The 19,080-nt window shown below is 45.0% G+C and overlaps 1 protein-coding gene across 2 annotated transcripts in view; it reads right to left on the bottom strand.

Moving 5' to 3' along the window:
- SHISA9 (shisa family member 9) overlaps nt 1-19,080 on the bottom strand; it is a 292,272-nt gene that overhangs the window by 218,125 nt on the left and 55,067 nt on the right. The gene's annotated exons all lie outside the window — the stretch shown is intronic.

The raw sequence follows: 19,080 nt of genomic DNA, 5'->3' as shown, positions 1-19,080 counted from the left end.
CTCTAGGATCATTTCAGGAATTGACTACTTCAATATGGCTTTAATCTATGGAAAGTATCCAATTTCCCACCTCTAGAGAGAAAGGTGCAATTGAGTAACTTGTCTATGGAACTCCAGCTTTATTCTTACAGACATCAGTCACTAAGAAGGATTTGACTATTCTCGCAACTTCAGAAAATTGAGCTCATATTGTGGGGGCAAAATAAAAGGCAGCTGAGGTTTAATGTAAGATCTTCTGTAAGAAACATGAGTGAAAACATTGTTCTCACCGCAGCATATTCTGAACATGCCTGTCGTTTCTTTCTGCTGCACAGTAGACCTCTGTCATTCCCTTGATGCTAGAGGTGCCAAAACAGAGGTGCCAAACCTCACAGAGATGTACATTTCTGTGCGGATGATGGACTGACAAGAAAAAAATGGGTAGGAGTCCAGGGACCCCAGGCTGGAAAAGCCAGGAGGAACCGCCAAGTGCCCTGTGGGAGCCCCACACAAAACAGAACTCATCAGTAGCAAGTAGAGTAGGAAGCCATAGAGGGGCCGTGAACAGAGGCCAAGGACTACAATCAACAGGCATGAATTCTTTTAATCATGCACAATTTGGACATACAAAAAAGAGACGAGACAAATGGCTCCCGATCAAGGGAATTCTCATCAGACGTGTTTAATCTAGAGAACAGGGTTTAAAAGGCAACATCCAGGGAGCTAAGGGTTCCAGCCACTTGTCTGCAGCTGGTTCCCTATGCAGGAGAGCATTCACTGAGGGCTCTATAGCATATTAAAATGCATGCTTTATCCATGAGAAAATTCTAAAACACAAACCTGCCCATTTTTCTGGAGCAAAAGCCAAAGCTCTGGGAAATTAAGGAAACATTCAAGCACACACAGCTAGCAAGTCACAGAGTTGGGATTCCACGTGTCAATCAAAGTTGCACCCCTTACACTGTCTGCATAAGCTGTGTCTGAGTTTCTCTGACCTCCAGCAGTGAGATCTGGGAGCCTTGCGCATGGGCCTCCATCCGAGCTCTCTAGCTGCTCCTAAGAAAAGTGGAACCTGAAATGTTGAGGTTCCATCCACCCCCCCACCCCCACCCCAGAAGCAGACAGTGACAGGACCTTCCTGGCAGAGAAACACATTTCAGGTGTGGTTCCCAGCAACAGTGTTGAATGTGAAACAACAATTGTCCATCGTTGCATTCAATAAGCACCCATGCCACCTGCCAAGAATGGCAACATCTTTTGGGTCAAATTCACTATTACGTTTTGTTTAGTGGGGAGAGGACACATGCCATAGTGCCCATGTGGAAGACAGAGGACAGCTGTCTGAAGAGTTGGCTCTCCCTCAACCACATGAGATATTAAGATTGAACTCAGGCCGTCAGGCTTGGCTGCAAGCTCCTTTGCCTGCTAAGCCATCTCATCAATTCAAAATTTTAAAGAGACAGACTGCCTTTGTGCCCATCTTTCCGTGATAACTGCACAGGTTAGGAGCAATTTGACTATGAAATGGGCGTGGAGATAGAGAAGAGTTAAGTAGCTATATTAGACTCATTTGTTTATGTACGCCACACCTTGCCAAGTGCCAGGGGATTCACTGGAGAAGGATGTTTACACCACCCTGCCTAACAGGCACTTGGGAAGCCATCACACCCAGCCGGCCAAGTGCTGTTAACTAAGCAAGATATTGAAAACACTCCTGTCTTGTAGGAGTGGGCACATGGTCTAGCCTAGAAAGTTAAAGAAGACACCGACACAGGCACCGAGTCTGACAGATAAGCATTCATGGGCAGGAAAATCTAGTGCATGGCTCACTGGGGGACTTTGGGACACTGGTTAAAACCAGAAGATAAAGGCTTCAAAAGAGAATGCCAGAAAACAAGGCTTAAAAGGTAGGTCAGGGCCAGACTTTGAGTGAGGATCTGGTCTCAGAGAAGGAAATGTGATTTTCCTGAGCGGCAATCCGATCCACTATGCTGCTGCCCAACACAACTTTCTGTGGTGATTTAAACGTCCTAATCGGCGCTGTGCAACAGGGCAGCCATGAACTAAATATTGGCATTTGGCTGGTTTGACTCGGGAGTTGAATTTTTAATTCCATTTAACTTAATCTATTTCAATGTCAATTGTTAACCGAGGTAGCTGGCTGCCATGTTGAACCGCCAACTCTTAACACTTCAGCTGTTAGCTCTGGACTGTAGTGATCACGGCGCGTGCTTCTGTACAGCTCGGACGTTGACGGAAGCACGGAGAGCTGGGCAGCAGAGGGATGGCGTGCGAGCTGCCCTTTGAGAAAGGATACTTCCTCAAGCTGCTGTTAACAGAATCGGGAGATACAATGGAAACTTACTTCCTTACAACTCCTGAGGCCTTAGCAGCCCAGGGTAGGGTTCACAGGCTGACTTGTCTCAGACTTCGCTTCTTGTTTCTCTATGATCCTTCCTCCATAAGTTTCTGCATTAAATAAGGTAATTGGATATATACATAAGAGCCTGCCCATAGGACTGACTTCATTTAAATGAGCCCCTTAAAGACCCTTTCTCCACATGAAGTTGAGTGCAGGGCATGATTTGAGGGAATAGGGCACAGCTCTACAACAAAGACCCAGCAGGTTGAAGACCCGGATCTCTACCCATAATTCTGAGCAAGATGCTAAGCTGTGGTTCTGGCTCCCCCCACCATTGCTGCTCTTCATCACGAGACTAGGGGGCACAGTGACCAGACAATGGGAATGGAAGAGACAAGTCTGAAAAACGAACTCATTGACTGGAAGACAAGATCCAGCGAACGATGTAGAAACTATGAGTGACTTCTGGGGAAACAGAGGACCGATGAGAGACTTTAGGATCGCTGGAGAAGCCTGACTCTGAAGGAACAGGCCAGACAACAGGCTACTGACAGTATCCTTGTTGCTGGCCCGCCATCACTCCAGGGAGAACAGTGCTGTCCCCACAGCCCAGCTCAGCCCTGCTGTCTGATCTCTACCAGGGATAAATCAGAGCAGAAACGGACCGTGAGAGTGACTGGGCAGCCGCTGTGGGAGCTCTGCTTCCCTTGAGCCTTCTCCTCCTCTTCCCGTGAAGTCAGTAGGGCTGGCTGGCAAGCCTGGTCTTAACCCTCTACACTGACCATCACAGAAGTCTGATACCTCCATGAGCACTCACAGCCCCAAACTGCAAAATATTTGACAAGTGTAACCTTTTCGAGGGATAACAACACAACAGACAAGAGTCCAACAAAGGCAAAAACTTTAGATCAGATAAACGTAAAAGAGAATTACTCTCTCATTGAAGATTTTTTTAAAGTAATGATTGAACAATATGAAATAAGAAGGCATTTCAAAGAAACTCATTAAACGTTCAGGAAGGAAAATGTTGGCGTAAAGACCACAAGTAGTGGATAGCTGAATGCGGACCACAGAGCTGAGCGCAGACCACAGAGCTGAGCGCAGACCACAGAGCTGAGCGCAGACCACAGAGCTGAGCGCAGACCACAGAGCTGAGCGCAGACCACAGAGCTGAAGGACGAGTTCATCAATGGAGACGGAAGACTGAGGGAATCCTCCCGGAGGAGGAAAATGTGACAAGATGGAGAAAATTAAAAGCTACGTAATAACAAAGGAGGAGAAAACCACAGATTCCGAGGAAAGGAGTGCAAATTAGGAGGAGTGAGGGCCTCCAATAAATAGATTCAATATTTCTCCAGTGTTTTGTAAAGTCTCTAAGCCTAGAGCAGAGGAATAAATGACTAATTGGAGTAAAGGCAAAGAATTTATCAAAGGCAAGAAAGAATTTTATAAAGGTCCAGGGAGAAAAGGCAGATCTGTTGTTGTTGTTGTTGTTGTTGTTGTTGTTGTTTTAATGGAAAGTCAGATTGACCCTAAAAAATTTCATCAGCAATAATGATAATAGCAAGAATACGTGAGATAATATTTTAGAGAATTTTTAAAGTAGGAAAAAATATTATGTCTAATTTAAGCTGTCACTCAGATATAAAGCTATGTTAAAATATTTTCAACATAGAATATCTCAGGTATTTTTCCTAGAAGTTTTCAAATTATAAACACTCCTCAGGGGCTGAAGGATGCCTCAGTGGGTGCGAGCGCTTTGCTACATTGGCAAAGAGACCTGAGTTCAAATCTCCTATCTTCATTTGGAAAACCATGGGTGCCTGAAAAATCTGCTTTAACCGCAGTGCTATGGAGAGTAGAGCCAGGATCTCTGGCATTTTCTTGCTGCCACCCTGGTTCCGGATTCAATGAGAGACTTTTTCAGGCAGTAAGAAAGTGAGTAACACAGTAGGATGCCTAACATTCTCTTCTGGCCTCCACATTAACACAGGTACACACACACACACACACACACACACACACACACACACTTCACACACTTTTGGATGAATTATGTAAATAAAAGGAAATTCACCTGCAAGAAATTGTGCTAAGTATGTAGAGTAAAGGAATCAAACACTTTGGTAAAAATTAATGCTGTTTTTAAAGAATAATAATTAAAGCAAATTGTTTTTTAAAAAAAGAAAGAAATTACACTCAAAAAACACAGAATTCTTGTTGTTGCTCTTAACACATTTTTTTTACTGTGCTGAGGATCAAAGCCAGGACTTTGTGCATGCATGGTAAGCAAGTTCTCGACCACTTAGCTCCATCCTAAGGCCAGACACAGTTTCCAGACTGCTTGGATTTCCCAAACCAGTAACATCAACATCAGCTCAGCTTGGAAAGCATGAACCCACACCCACACCCACACCCACACGCACACCAACACCCACACCCACACCAACACCCACAACAACACCCACATCCACAACATGCTAGGACTGAAAGCTTGCACCCAGAGAATGCTGGGGCAGAACACATGCACAACAGGATGGATGCCATGGTCTCATGAGAGACACACTAGATAACCTGACTATATATTGAAATTCAAAAACTACACTATGTCGTTGTAATGGATGAGATGGTGGGGAGAGGAGACACAAAGGGATCGGGGCGAGGGGGGTGTCACACTGAGTTCTTGCCTCACCAGATGCAAGATAGAACCTTAATTTTTAAAAATGAAAGCAAGGATCAAAGACTGAAAGTGAGACATACTGAAACAAATTAAGATAGATATCCAGCAGTCGAAATAAATGAAGTACAGCAGCAGCCATCAAAGATGGATTTTGGTGAGTGGGAGACAAGGACAGGGAAGTCCGAAAGATAACATGCAGCAGGGCACACATTGCGCAGAGCAAAAGCTGCCACAACAGAAATACAGATATTCAGTACAGCAGAGGCAGCAGCAGAGCATCTGCAGGACGGGGATGGATGGCTGCTGATGACAAGCCTCATGCGGAGATGATGACATTGTTAATATTTGGGCTTTCTTGGGGATATGCTTATTGTAACATGACTCTTCAGTAAACACAGTTAATTAGATAGAAGCAAGTCCTGCATGGAATAAGGGAGTGAGACAGCAACAGGGGTGATTAATTCAGCTTCATATGACTAAGACACACAATATAACAACAACAATAATAATAAATAATGATAAATGGATAAATAAATAAATATAGCTTCTAGAAGGGTGACTTGAGTTTGGCAGGCACTCTCAGCCCTTATGGAATGAGTAGGAAATTATTTAGACCACAGTGTGAAAGATTAAACAGAAAAATCAGGCAGAGAGGATGCACCTGCAACCTAGACACACTGAAATGGGACAGGAGGGATGGGGTCTGGAGAGCTAGCACACTGCAGGACTCAAGGGCTGCGATGTGTAGAGGCATCAAAGTCGGTCACCAGGTTCTAGCTCATGAGCAGATAGGTTTTGCTCCCCCATATCATCACATGAAGGCTTCCCAATATCCAAAAGGAGCTGAAAGCTAAGCACACAGTTAGCTCGAGTCCAGCAGTTAATGCTGGGCGTGGCTTTAAGCATCCCTTCAGACACTTCTCATTTTGGTGTGGTGTCGATTATAACCAAAGGAATGTAAGGAAAAGATTCTGTTACATTGCAGTGGAAAGAAAAATTAAAAGAAAATTCTTCACTTCGTTAGACATTTGTTTGTTTGTTTGTTTGTTTGTTTTTTAAAGCAAACAGTCTAGGCTGACTTCAAACTGTAGCTGAAGGTCAGAAATTCCTTCAGAGCCACTTACCTCATCATTTATGGTAGACATTAAGTGGATTGTTCTAGAAACAGATACAGCTCTTAGTGGTTGTCTATAAGAGTTTTATGGTAGTGGTAATTCTGGCTGTGGCCTTTGGTTTGGGGCTTAGATACAAAGTGACAGGTACATAAAGTATTTACCATGTGAAACATAATTAAATTCTGAGTGCTTCAAATAACCCACCCGTGTCAGTTACAATCAAAGCCAGCTCCTTGGACTATGTAGCACATTTCCTTCTCAAGGTAAGTTGACGTGAGGCCACACCTAGGAAAGTCTCTCAGAGGGGAACAGAAGGCAAACTCCTGTCTTCCAGAATAAGCAGTGAGTGATCTGAGGAGCTCTCCCAAGTCAAGAGCACCATTTTGGTTAATTACAGTCAAGGACGCTGTAGTCTAGCATGTAGACAGCATGCAGAAATCCCACACTATTTTATGAAGAACAGCATCATGTCACTGTGCCATTGACTCGTTTCCAAGTGCTTGCATTGTTTCCCACCCTCTACCTTCCTTTTTCTTCTGTCTGCTCACCACGTGATACCACTGCAGAATCCTTACCTCTGCCCTCACCTTATTCACCCACTCAAATCCCTCTCAACCTTCACTAAGTGTCAGTTTCCCCAAATCTTCCCATGGTTTCCTAACTTTGTGTGCTATGAAGCACCAATGCTTCTGCCATGCACTCTGAGACCAGGGTCATTTCTTCCATTTCTACATTCTCAAAAGCCACTATCATTCATCCAGAAGCCACGTCCACTAGAGCCTCCACTATCAGAGATACAATCAATCAAGCCAGGCGTAGTGGTGCACAGTTTTAATCCCAGCAGTCGGGAGGCAGAGGCAAGCAGATCACTGTGAGTTCGAGGCCAGCCTGGTCTACAAAGGAAATTCAGGACAGCCAAGGCTACACAGAGAAATCCTGTTTCAAAAAGAAACAAAAAACAAAAAACAAAAAACAAAAGAACAAAACAACCAACAACAACAAAATAAAAACAAAAAAGAAATACAATCAATCTTCAAGAAAGGGGACAATAATACCTTGGCTTGTGTGGTAACTCTTAAAGGCATACGCCCACCTGTCACTGACAAGAGCATGTCATAGAGCTATCCTCAACTGCACAGGGCCAGGAAAAAATGTCCAACATAGTGTCTGCTTACTGTGTCCTGTCTACTCCCAATATGTCCTCCTCCACAGAAGCTGTATAGTCTCCATCTTTATCCTCAGTTCTATGTCTTTCTAAAAGCCTGGCCAGGCCTACCATGGGTATCCCCCGAGTCTCACATCAGCTGCCCATTTGCACAGTGTTATTTTACTTTTTATGTTTCAGATGACATTCAAGGCAGAGCCACGCCTGAAATCCTGGCAGTCTCACTCTCAACAAAGATATTTTACTGACTTTCATTGTAAGGAGCAGGAAGTTATAGATACACTTCAGAAGACTTGGAATGATTTGGGGACATCCTAAAAAACAAAGAGTGAAAAGAATAAAAATAAAAAATAAAAAAAAGAGTGGCTCTTTGGTCCAAATAGCTAACTAAAATTTAGAGGACTTAAGCGTCTTTCCAAATCTTTCTGGTTCTATCAAGATTGTAGCAGAGTAAGAATTACCTAACAATGGCTGTCTTTTACAAGGTTTCTATTGCACTTGCCAGGCCACTGGGAAAAAGGATATCTTCAGTCCTGACACAACTAGATATGCTGGGGTGGGTTGGTGCTGGGGGGCTCCCCTTTTCTGGGGGAGCAGGGGGAGGAGGGAGAGGGGAGGAGCTGCGAGGAGAGAAGGGAGGGGACTACAATTGGGATGTAAAGTGAGTAAATAAATAAATACATTTTTAAAAAAAGATTTTTCTAATGAAAGATGTTGGGGAAATGGCTCAATTAGTAGAATGCTTGATAAACAAGTCTGAGACCCTGAGTTCAACTCCCAGACCCATGTCAAAAGCCAGATGTAGCAGCGTTTGCAATCCCAGCACTAGGAGACAGGGACAGGAGGACGCCTGGCATTTGCTAGTCATCCAGTCTAGTCAAAGCAGTAAGATCCAGGTTCATGACTCAGAAAAGTAATATGGGAAATGTTTGAGAAATACACCTGACATCACACACATGCACACACACACAATCATACACACACACAATCACATACATACACTTCATGCACGCACACACACACACCACCACCACCACCACCACCAGCAGCAGCACCCAGGCTATTCAATCCCAAACCCTTCCAGGTTTGGAAATCTGAAGAACCGTCTTCTGTAGAAATTAATGAGTTTCTTTTGCTAAAGCGTTGCGTTGAGTGGAGATTTGAGATAGGAAGGCAACCAGAGATTGGTTCCAATGTGTCGCCAAGTGCAACTAATTGAGGACCACAGTAAAACTGTGGTTGGATGGGATTCTCTGAGCTGTCACATTTAGTGATGAATTAAAATTTAAATGGAAATTTCTATGGGTTTTATGTGCACTGACAAAAACACTGTTCCAATAAATGAAGCTATTATCCTTTGTCACTTAGGCCACTAAGTTGCCTTCAAGTCCTTCAAGAGAAACCAAGAACCTTACCAAATAACTGGATCATCATCCATACCATGTCTGCCCCTCTCCCAACTGCTCAAAGGCTGTAGCTTACGCTCCCATATCTAATCTAGTCTGTGTTAGACCAGTCCTGTCCACAAGGCCAGCCTTCAGTCCCTCAAGTAGTGCTTTTCCCTGGTCATCGCCACCTACTTCATCCTTAAACATGTAAATTTCATAAATCAAATTATCCTGCTGCATGAGGGCTCCATAACGCTATGCTCTGGAGGTTATGACAAATGTAAGCAAACAACACCCCTCTCTTGCATTAGATCCAGTTTTAGTGGAAGTATCAATAAAGACAGTATACACTCAGCCCTGTACTGAGGAGTGGATATATGATTTTTGATTCATAGCAGTGAATGTAGTGCCTGGCCACAAAGATAGTCAACAAATATTTATTGTATGAATGGAAGAATGAAGGTTGGCTAATAAGACACCAACATTGGAATCTTGGCCGACTTCATAGTAACCCAAAAAATTTTAATGCAAGCAGACATATAGATTCAGATAGCTATACATGATATAGACACAGATAAATACGAATGCAGATAATTAGATGTGGAGAGATCTGATTTGTGCTATGGAAATATAGAGAGTCCTTGTTCTGAAATAATCTTGATGCGGAATAACCTACAACTCTGTGTGGGAAACTGCGGTTAGTGGAGACATCACTTAGAAATAGAAACCACTAGGCGTGGCTCTTGTGTATTTCTGAGTTACATTCTTGACTTTCAGAAAGCGTGAGCAGTTGGCAAGAGGCCAAGATCACTCTTGCCTCCAGAGCATCATGCCCCCTTTTTGGTACGAGCAGGTCAGTGTTCCTGCTGGTAACCACCTCCCTTCCACTGGACAGCACTTGAGTAGGTACAACAGTAAAGACTGCTCTCAGCTGCTGAGGAGTAGATTTGTAGAGGCACAGACCTCTGCTCTGTAATTTCAATCCCAGGCATATGAGTACAAGGATGGGAGCCAGACAGCTTGTCACTGTCCTGTGGAGCTCCCCTAGTCCCTGCCCTGTGCAGAACATGCTCTTTATCTCCTAAGAATGGCAAATTCTGGGTTCCCATTGCTTACCACTAACAAACCTTACACTGAAGAGCAGTTCTCAACCTGTCATCACAACCCCTTGGGGAGAAAGTCCCCCTTTCACAGGAGTCACCTAAGACCATTGGAAAACACAAATATTTACATAATTCATAACAGTAGCAAAATTACAGTTATGAGGTATAGTTAGGAGGAAAATAATGTTATGGTTGGGGCGGCTCGGCGCATAGGAAAGGTTGAGGACTGATCTAGACTCTCATCCTTTTCTGAGTTCTACTTCCTAGACTCTGGTTCTTGCAGGAGAGCAATGGCACCTTCATGCCGGAGTCCAAAAAGGCACTTGAACAAGAGCAACACCCCACTAATATCCAGATGAAGGAAGAGGCTTTCCCAAGGCTGTGGAGCCAACTGTCAGGGAAAGAGACACCAGAGCACACACCACCAAAGTCCCAGTTCATCTTTTTATCCCCTGGATCCAAGTCAACACCATCACCCCTACAGCGATGTTGCCGCCTCAAAATTGCTCAGGAATCAGTCATTCATAGATAAAGTGGTTGTAAAAGCCAATGTTTTACATATAGGTAAATCGCACAACTCACAACCGTGTGCGACATTTGCACATTTTACTGAGTGCATTCCGTCTGCAAGAAGAAAAGTGAATGGGAAGTAAACAGATCCCTCGTGCCCAGACAACTGAGAAGCCTCTGTGGTGACACCACGATGTCTTGTAGAGGCGGCCACGGCTGCTGTGAGTTCACGAACTCAATAGCCCAGTCCTACTCACAAGACACCACTTTACTGCAGTCCCCTGTAACCTCTGGCCTGTGTAATCTTTCTGCCCCGTTTTCTGACATGGTCCCTGAGACTTGACGTGAGGGGAAAATCTGATGCAGTCCTCCAACCCACTGTTGCAAGCTTCTCACTGCTCCCTGATCGCTTACTGCCGCATTCACTACCAACATGTCAGGCGACGGCTACACACACAGTTGTTCAAGTTTAACTTGGAATTAATTGACATTAAATGAAATAAACAATTCATTTTCTAAAGTTGTACTCATCAGGTGTCCATTGACCAACAGCCGTATATAATTAGTAGCTGCCACATTAAACAGAACAGATGTAGAGTATTTTTCGTCACCATGGAAACATCTATGAGGAACAGGGCTAACTTATAGGACCAGCCCAACTCCTTATCCAGGTCTGTAAGATTTTTCTCTGCATCCTTCCTTCTAGCACATTCGCCTCATTATGCGTTAGTATAATTCATACTCATTTGGTCCTTCCTACACTGGCTTCCTATGCAATTTTAGAATTTGTACACGTTTCCTGCCTCAGGCCCTTTGCACCGAAGGCTCCCATGGCTGGAACCCTCTTAGACTTTTTGTCACATTTCTTCTTAGCAAGCATGTCTCAATTCAGAGAATGTCTTCTCTGGGCTCTCTGTTTTCAACTAGTAAAAATATGCACAGCTACTTAGTTTACATCACTATCTGCTTATCATACACCACACACGTGCACCCACACACTGTCACATGCACACACACCTGTATGTGCACATACACCCAAGCATATACACACATAGACAATTTATTTACGACAGTATCCTCGGAGTCTAGAATGGTGTCTGGCATAGAGGGACTCAAGAGACTGCTTCATGGAATAAGTAAGCTAAATATAATGCAAAGCTGGGCCCAGAATCCAAGGGACAACTCTCCAAAGAAAAAGCTATTAGAAACAACCCCACAGATCCAAGTAAAATAGAGCTGAACACTGGGCCAGAAAGGAGAAAAGAAAGTCTGCAAAACATGGTTTTCTCTCCATTTCTCCCAAGATTTTTTTTTCCCTTACTTTGGCTGACTTGATTAATTGCTTCAAAGATTCAGACAATGATAATGGCATTTATAATGATGGCAGTAAAAAAATAAAAATAAAAATAACAGGGCACCAAGTCTGTCCCCTGGTGCTCGGGCTCCTGGGAAGCAATGATCTACAAGCCAGCACAGCGTGAGTAAGGGGATGCATGAATTTTTTAAGCAACAGTGTTCCCATTCCCAGAGCACAAGGAGGAAGCCTGCCTCCCCAATTATGCACCAACTGAGGCTGCAGCTCCCTCTCAGGCGCTCCCCAAGCTTCAGAGGCTGACTCATGCTTCAGGAGGAGACCTTTCTCCCATGCAAGTCTGGGATGTCAGCCAACAGGCAGCCGGGTTTCTGCCCGCCTCCCAAGCCCTGCAGGGCGCAGCCTCTGTCTCTCACATAGCCTTCTTCCCTGTCTGTGATCAGAAGTGATCTCAGCTTGCTGGCTGCTGACAAAGGTGCGGGGATTTTCTAGACAGCTCTATAGAGCCTCTGAGCAGAAGGGCCCCGACAGTCTTCTCTTCATGTTGACCTTTTGGGGGTCAAGCATGAGCAACAGGTGCCATCTTTGAAATACCCGCCCCAAGATTTTAGACCTGTTATTTAGCCTGTAAAATAGGTATGCTTTGGGTCAGAGAGTGAGCTTGGTTAAAGCATTTGCTCAGCAAGCATGAGGCCAGGGTTCAGATCCCCAGAGCCCACATGATGGGCTCTATAGCCAATATTACAGGCAGGTATATTGGCCCACTTGTAGGATCCCCAGAGCAAGCTAGCTAGTCAGACTAGTTGTATTGGCCAGCTCTGGGTCAACTGATAAACCCTAGTTCAACTAATAAAATGGCAGACTCCTGACAAACACCTCTAGCCTTTATGTGTATAAACACATGTGTACACATATACATGCAACCCACCCACCAACATATGAACCTACACTCAAGCAAATATGCATGCACACATATACATCACACACACAGATGAAATATAAGTGTGAGCTAAGACTTGGAGTGCCGAAGTTTCTTGTCATGATCCCTAGGGAAGAGTCCCTGCTTCTGTTGCTATGGAGCCTGTACCACACCAATCTCTAACTGCCCCGATGGACAAGCATTTTGTACACACACACACACACACACACACACACACACACACACACACACACACACACACGGGGCACAGGTATTCTTTCTGCTACTGTTACTGAGCTCTTCAGCACACGAAGGAGGAAAATGAAGAATAACCAGTGAAGCCTGTCTGTGACTCACTAAACTTAGCAAGTGAGAAATCAAGCCGGTCCTAGTGGTGAAGGCCTGTAGCCCCACACGCTGAGGAAGCCAACACAGGAGAACTGCACAGTCGAGACTGATCTAGACCGGAGTGGGTTTGAGGCCAACCTGAGTAACTGAATGAGACTGTCTCAAATTACAAAAGAAGTTAAAAAAAAAGGATTGGTTGAGCACTTAGCATACATGAAGTCCTTTGTTCAATTCTCACTGAAATAAACAATTAGATAAATAAGTATAATCACCCTCCAAGCCTGTGTAGCTTCCCAAATCCAGTTTCCTCCCTCATTCCTGACCCCAAATGCCCACTTCCCTAAGCTTGAACACCTTTTTCACCTTAATCTACCTTATGGTCTTTCAGTGATTTATTGTAGGGTTTTAATATTTTACACTTTAATGTATCTCCCGGCATTACCGTTTGTGCAATAGATTCACTGACTCAGTCTCCTTGAATGTAAAGCAAACGCTGGAGAACATTAGCAAAAAGCACACATTTCATAAATGCACAGTAATAAACATCAACAAAGTGGATAATCAGTACCCAGGGTTTTTAAACTCATCTCTAGAGACCTAGACACGATCTCACATGCCTTTTCATTCGGGAGCCTCCACCTGGTAATGAGTTACACAGAACTTTCACCACGGATCCATTGCTGCATGCAGCTCAGCAAACAGTGGTACACCAGGAGCTGTGGGTCCACCCCATGTACCACCTGTCCTTATGAATAAAGTTTTATTGGAACACAGCCACCCTTACTCATTTGTTTTTCAACTACGGCTGTGTTTGCAGGGCTAAGCAGCAACAAGGCACCACATTGCTTATGAACCCACACCATTCACTCCAGGGCTCTTTACAAAAACATCTTACAGAACTCCCTTTTATAGGCCTTCTGTGAAATGCACACAATGTACATGCTGGTGTCACTTTCTTTTACTCCTCGGTATCTTTGTGAGTTTCGTGCATATGATTGTAGCTGTTCATTCTGGTTGATACATAATACTCTATTTTGTGTTTACAATGCAGTCTGTTTACGCATTTGACTATAGATGGATGTTTGGGTTGCTTCCAGTGCGGGGCTTTTATGAATAATGCTGCAGGAAACGTTTTGTTCACATCTCCTGGCACACAGTCCATCCACCACAGTCACTGAAGGGAACACATTACATTAGTAGATCATAACATTGCTATTTGCTCACCTGATAATGGCTATTGAGGCCAATGAGTTCCAAAATAGTCTACTCTAAAACTGCCTGGAAGTTTCAGAATAATGACTTGGTCCCATCCAAGCAATGGTAGTTTACTTGATGTGGGATGTTCATAGCCGTGGGCTTTAGAATTTTAGGAGCTCTCCAGTTGGCAAAGATGAGGTGAGAGGAAGAAGGAATCCTTAGGTATCACTGATAGGAACATTAATTAGTGCAGCCACTATGGAAATTAGTATGGAGATTCCTCAAAAAGATCCAAAGTAGAACTACCAGGTATATCTTCCTTGGTTTATAGCCAAAGACATCAACGTCACTTACAGTTGAGATATCTACCCATCCCGTTCATCAGAGCAATATTTTTATGCAATGAGCCTACTTGCCCATCAATAGACAATGGCTGAAGTAAAATATGATATATGATATAGTGAAATAATATTCATCTATTAAGAAGAACAAAATCATGTCATTTGCAGGAAAACAGATGCAAATGAAGATCTGTCAAGTCAAATAGGCCAAGCCTCACAAAGCCAAGTATCATATTTCCTCTCTCTCATAAAAATCATTTCAGAGACAGAGACAGACACGGACATGGACACAGACAGGACTTGCCAGGGTTACAAGGATGTAAATATGCTGGTGGGCCTAGGCGATCACTCAGTATGTAAAATCTTTGCTCTGAAGCATGAAGAGCAGAGTTTGATCCCAAATTCATGTGAAAAAAGCCACCTGGGGCCATGTGTGCTTTTAATCCCGGCACTGAGTAGGGGAGACAGGAGGATCCCGGAGACTCACTGAGTAGCCTTGTAAGTGAATCCCCAGACCTGTAGGAACCAGGCCCGACTGGGCTGCCTGCCTGTCTTGCTGTTTCATGTCCTGTTTCTAGCAGCTTCCATGTCTGTATTTATCTTGGTTAGCTAGTCGTGTTTACTGCTCTGAGAACACGCCCCTCCCTTCCTTGAGACTTTTCCTCCTGTGTGCAATCACCTCTTGAGGGATTTCACCTGGGAGGAGGATTCCTGTCTTGCTGCCTATAAGAAGGCTCTTTGGAACTCTGGAAAGATTCGAGAAGAATAAACCACTGCCGCGGCTGCTCCTGCGGCTGCTGCTGCTCTCTTGGCACAAAGGACCCGCTGTATTATTGTGTGTGTGTGTGTGTGTGTGTGTGTGTGTGTGTGTGTGTGTGTGTGTGCATGAGTTAAATCTGCAGTCCCTCGCCCTCGACTCGGTACCGCAGTGGCGCGGGCGCCACACAGACCCTGTCTCAAAATATAAGAGGGAGGACTCCCGAGGAATCATACCTAAGGTGGACCTCTCCCATCCGTATGCAGGCACTTGCACATACATGTGTACACAAGTTCATGCCTACAAACATGCACAATATGATGTCAGTGGCCCTGCTTATCTGAAGGAGAGGCATGTACATCCATCTAGATACATATGTGGGTATAGATGTAGATAATGATGAATATATGAATGAATTAGCTTAGAATCCTACTTTTTAAATTACCACGATTATTAAGTTTATTAGTTCCCATGGCTACAACATGCAGCCACTCATTTTTGCACAATTTTAAAAGATATCATACCCAGCTGAGCTTTCCAACAATACCAAGCTGTTAAGAGGCCAGAAATTCTACCTCTGGCTTCTTGGTGAGCTCCAGTGATTTCTCTGGGGAAAACACAGCGGGAAGCGTCCTCACCCCACTATGTTCTCTAACTCTGTCCATCTTCACTTCACAGAAAATCTGGCCAATCTGGTGAGCTCTTTCCATCTCAAACCAGATTGTGTTTCTCTGTAAAATATGACCCTTAGCCAAGGCATAGCATCAGACTTCAAACAGAGCTGCCAAGTGGGGAAAACTGCTGTGATTAATATAGCATGACTCACCCTGTTATATCTATGGTGATGCAAGAAATTAGTATGGAACCTTTTCTATTTGGTCAGGTAATAGATATTTATTTACTGTTCACTATGTACCAAGGACCTGGATCTTAGAAATAATGTACATACTCTTACATCATTTTAAGAGCAGCTTTGCTGTCTCAGTGTTTCATGTTGTCTTTATATATATTTATTTAGTTATTACAATTTATTCATATTACGTCCTGATTGTTAACCCTTCGCCTGTGTTTTCCTGTTCCCACCCTCCCTCCCTTTTCCACCCTATTTCCCTCCCCTAAACCTCTGACGCCTGCATCCCCTTCCTCTGTGTGCTTGCATGGTCTCCCTGGCACTGAGCACCAGAGTTCATGTCAGAGGCAGTCCCCACTCTCCCCACAACTGTGGAGAATGTGCTATTCATTGGCTATGTCTGAACAGGGGGTCTAGGTTCTCTGCATGCATTGTCCTTGGTTGGTGCATCAGTTTGTGCAGGTCTCCCTGGGACCAGATCTGCCAGTCCTGATGGTCTCCTTGTGGGGTTCTCAGCGTCTCAGGCTAGATCTGATAATTCTTGGTACGCCTGGGCTTGACCAGAGACCAGCACATCCCCAACAGCAACGTGCTCCAGCGGGAGGCGCAGTTGTCGGTGTTCACATCGCAGTCCTTTGAAGCCTCCTTGTTAGCAGGAAGGCTGTGACTTGCAGAGTTGCTGAAGCCTGCTTCATGAAGGCTGAAGGGAAGGGATTCTGTAAGCGAGTTGTCTGCTGCCTTCAACATCCAGGACATGCTTTAGAGCTGGCTCTTAAGGACTTCCACCTGAGGTGAGCCTCATGCGTCACCCTGCCATTCACAGCTCAGCTTGAAGACACCATCCCTGTAACAGCTCAGGTACTGATGGGAGCTAGAGAAGCACTTGGAATCCAATGATACTTCCCTGTAGCCACGAGCTAGTTGCGTAACTCTCCGCATCTACAGAATGGGCGGACACTATAGCACCTGCCTTCTTGGATTATTAAGAAGTTCAATGGTAGAGGAGTATGAAAAACACTAAGGCACTTGACACCTGGCAAGCATTTGATTAGTACTAGCTGCTGCTATCTGTAATTGTCTCACTCGCCAAATCCTTTTCTCTATACCGCATCCAACATGATAGTATTCATGTTTGTTGTGGCCCAAATCTGAAAAAGTCTGCCCATGAGGCACATGGTTTGTGGTGCTGTGTTTAAAAGGCGTGGGAGGCCTCCGGGGATGGGGCCTGATGGGCACAGGTGAGGCCCTGGAGCTGGCCTGTCACAGGGCCATGGCTGCAGATGGAAGTCTTTGCTTCGAGCCACGATGTGAACAAAAAGATACATTCACCTTACCCCTGCCACAGCCACCACCGCCGCCACACCCTTTCTGACTCCATGAACTGAACTCTCTTGAAACCATGAGCCAAAATGTCCCTTCCCCAGTAAGTCATATCTGCCCCAGTGACTCACAAGTCATCAATGTAAGGCCAAAGCTACATCTCTTCTCCTCAAAAGACCCTGGAGGTCAAGGCAATCTGTACCTCTGGCCTCTGAAATGTCACTATTGTTGGAGAAGTTTTGTTTTGGTTTTGGTTTTGAGGGGTTTTTTTGTTTGTTTGGTTGGTTGGTTGGTTAGTTGGTTGGTTGGTTTGGTCTGGTCTTGGATTTAGTTTGATTTTGGTTTAATTTAATTTTTCAAGGGAGGGTTTCTCTATGTAGCCTTGGTTGTCCTGAACTGGCTTTGTAGACCAGGCTGGCCTCGAACTCACAAAAACCACCTGCCTCTGCCTCCCAGAGTGCTGGGATCACAGGCCTGCAGCACTATACCCGGCTGTTGTTTGGGTTTTTTGTTTGTTTGTTTTTGTTTGTTGTTTTGTTTTTTATTCCATACCCTTCTGCCCTGATACTGTGTCCTCACTCACACACAACACATGATCATTTGACAACTAGGAAGACACAGCATCTGTGGTACCCAACCCATGGGTGCTGCTAGTCTCTAGCTGCAGTGAAAACAACAGGCACAATTGTATGGCCGAAACAGGGGTTTGGTGGGAGTGGGGGATTCCTCAAGTACACATAGCAAAGACTAGAAGGCCAAGCGTACGAAGAATCCAGTGATAGGAAGCATGCTCCCTGCAGGCCTCTCTCAGCACCGGGATGAGGAAATGCACTAGACTGTGAGACATTAGAGACCAGACCCTGGGCAGAAAAGCCAGATGGCCAGCATGGTCAAATGGCCACCAGTCCAACCCTGCTGAGAGAAATATTTTCTCCAAGTGGTAATTCAACACGCGCCTGTCGTCTTCGCCAGCTAGGGGTGCTTTAGCCAATTACCACAAGTTGGGAACATAAACAACAGAAATGTGTTCCTCACAGTTCTGGACACTGAAGAGCCAAGACCAAAGCAATGACCAACTCGGTTCCTGGTGAGGGCTCCTCTTTCTGTCCCCAAAGAGCCACCTCCTCATTCTGTATGCAAAGGGTGAAAATGGGTAAAAACCTGGTCCCTCTCTTCTTATTCCTCATAGAAACCCCACCCTCATCGGCTCATTCCACCCAATTCCCTCGCTATAGCTGCTCTGAACAGGGACAGCGGAAGTCGGGGCTTTGACGTGCCAATCTGAGACCGGCATGGCATTCGATCATAAAACTCAAGAACATGGAAAACACAATTCACACAACTGAGAGGCTAGACAAGGACAGTTAGTAACGTCAGAAAGTTCAGAGGAGCTAAACCACAGACCTGGGCGGAGCCTGACCCTGTCCTAAACCACACACCTGGGCGGAGCCTGACCCTGTCCTAAACCACAGACCTGGGCGGAGCCTGACCCTGTCCTAAACCACAGACCTGGGCGGAGCCTGACCCTGTCCTAAACCACAGACCTGGGCGGAGCCTGACCCTGTCCTAAACCACACACCTGGGCGGAGCCTGACCCTGTCCTAAACCACACACCTGGGCGGAGCCTGACCCTGTCCTAAACCACACACCTGGGCGGAGCCTGACCCTGTCCTAAACCACACACCTGGGCGGAGCCTGACCCTGTCCTACTGCCCATGGACAAGTTCTTGGGCC

This window comes from Acomys minous (assembly GCF_964271855.1).
Source record: "Acomys minous genome assembly, chromosome: 16".
In the NCBI taxonomy this organism is placed as follows: domain Eukaryota; kingdom Metazoa; phylum Chordata; class Mammalia; order Rodentia; family Muridae; genus Acomys; species Acomys minous.
This window is presented reverse-complemented; position numbering and strand designations above follow the sequence as displayed.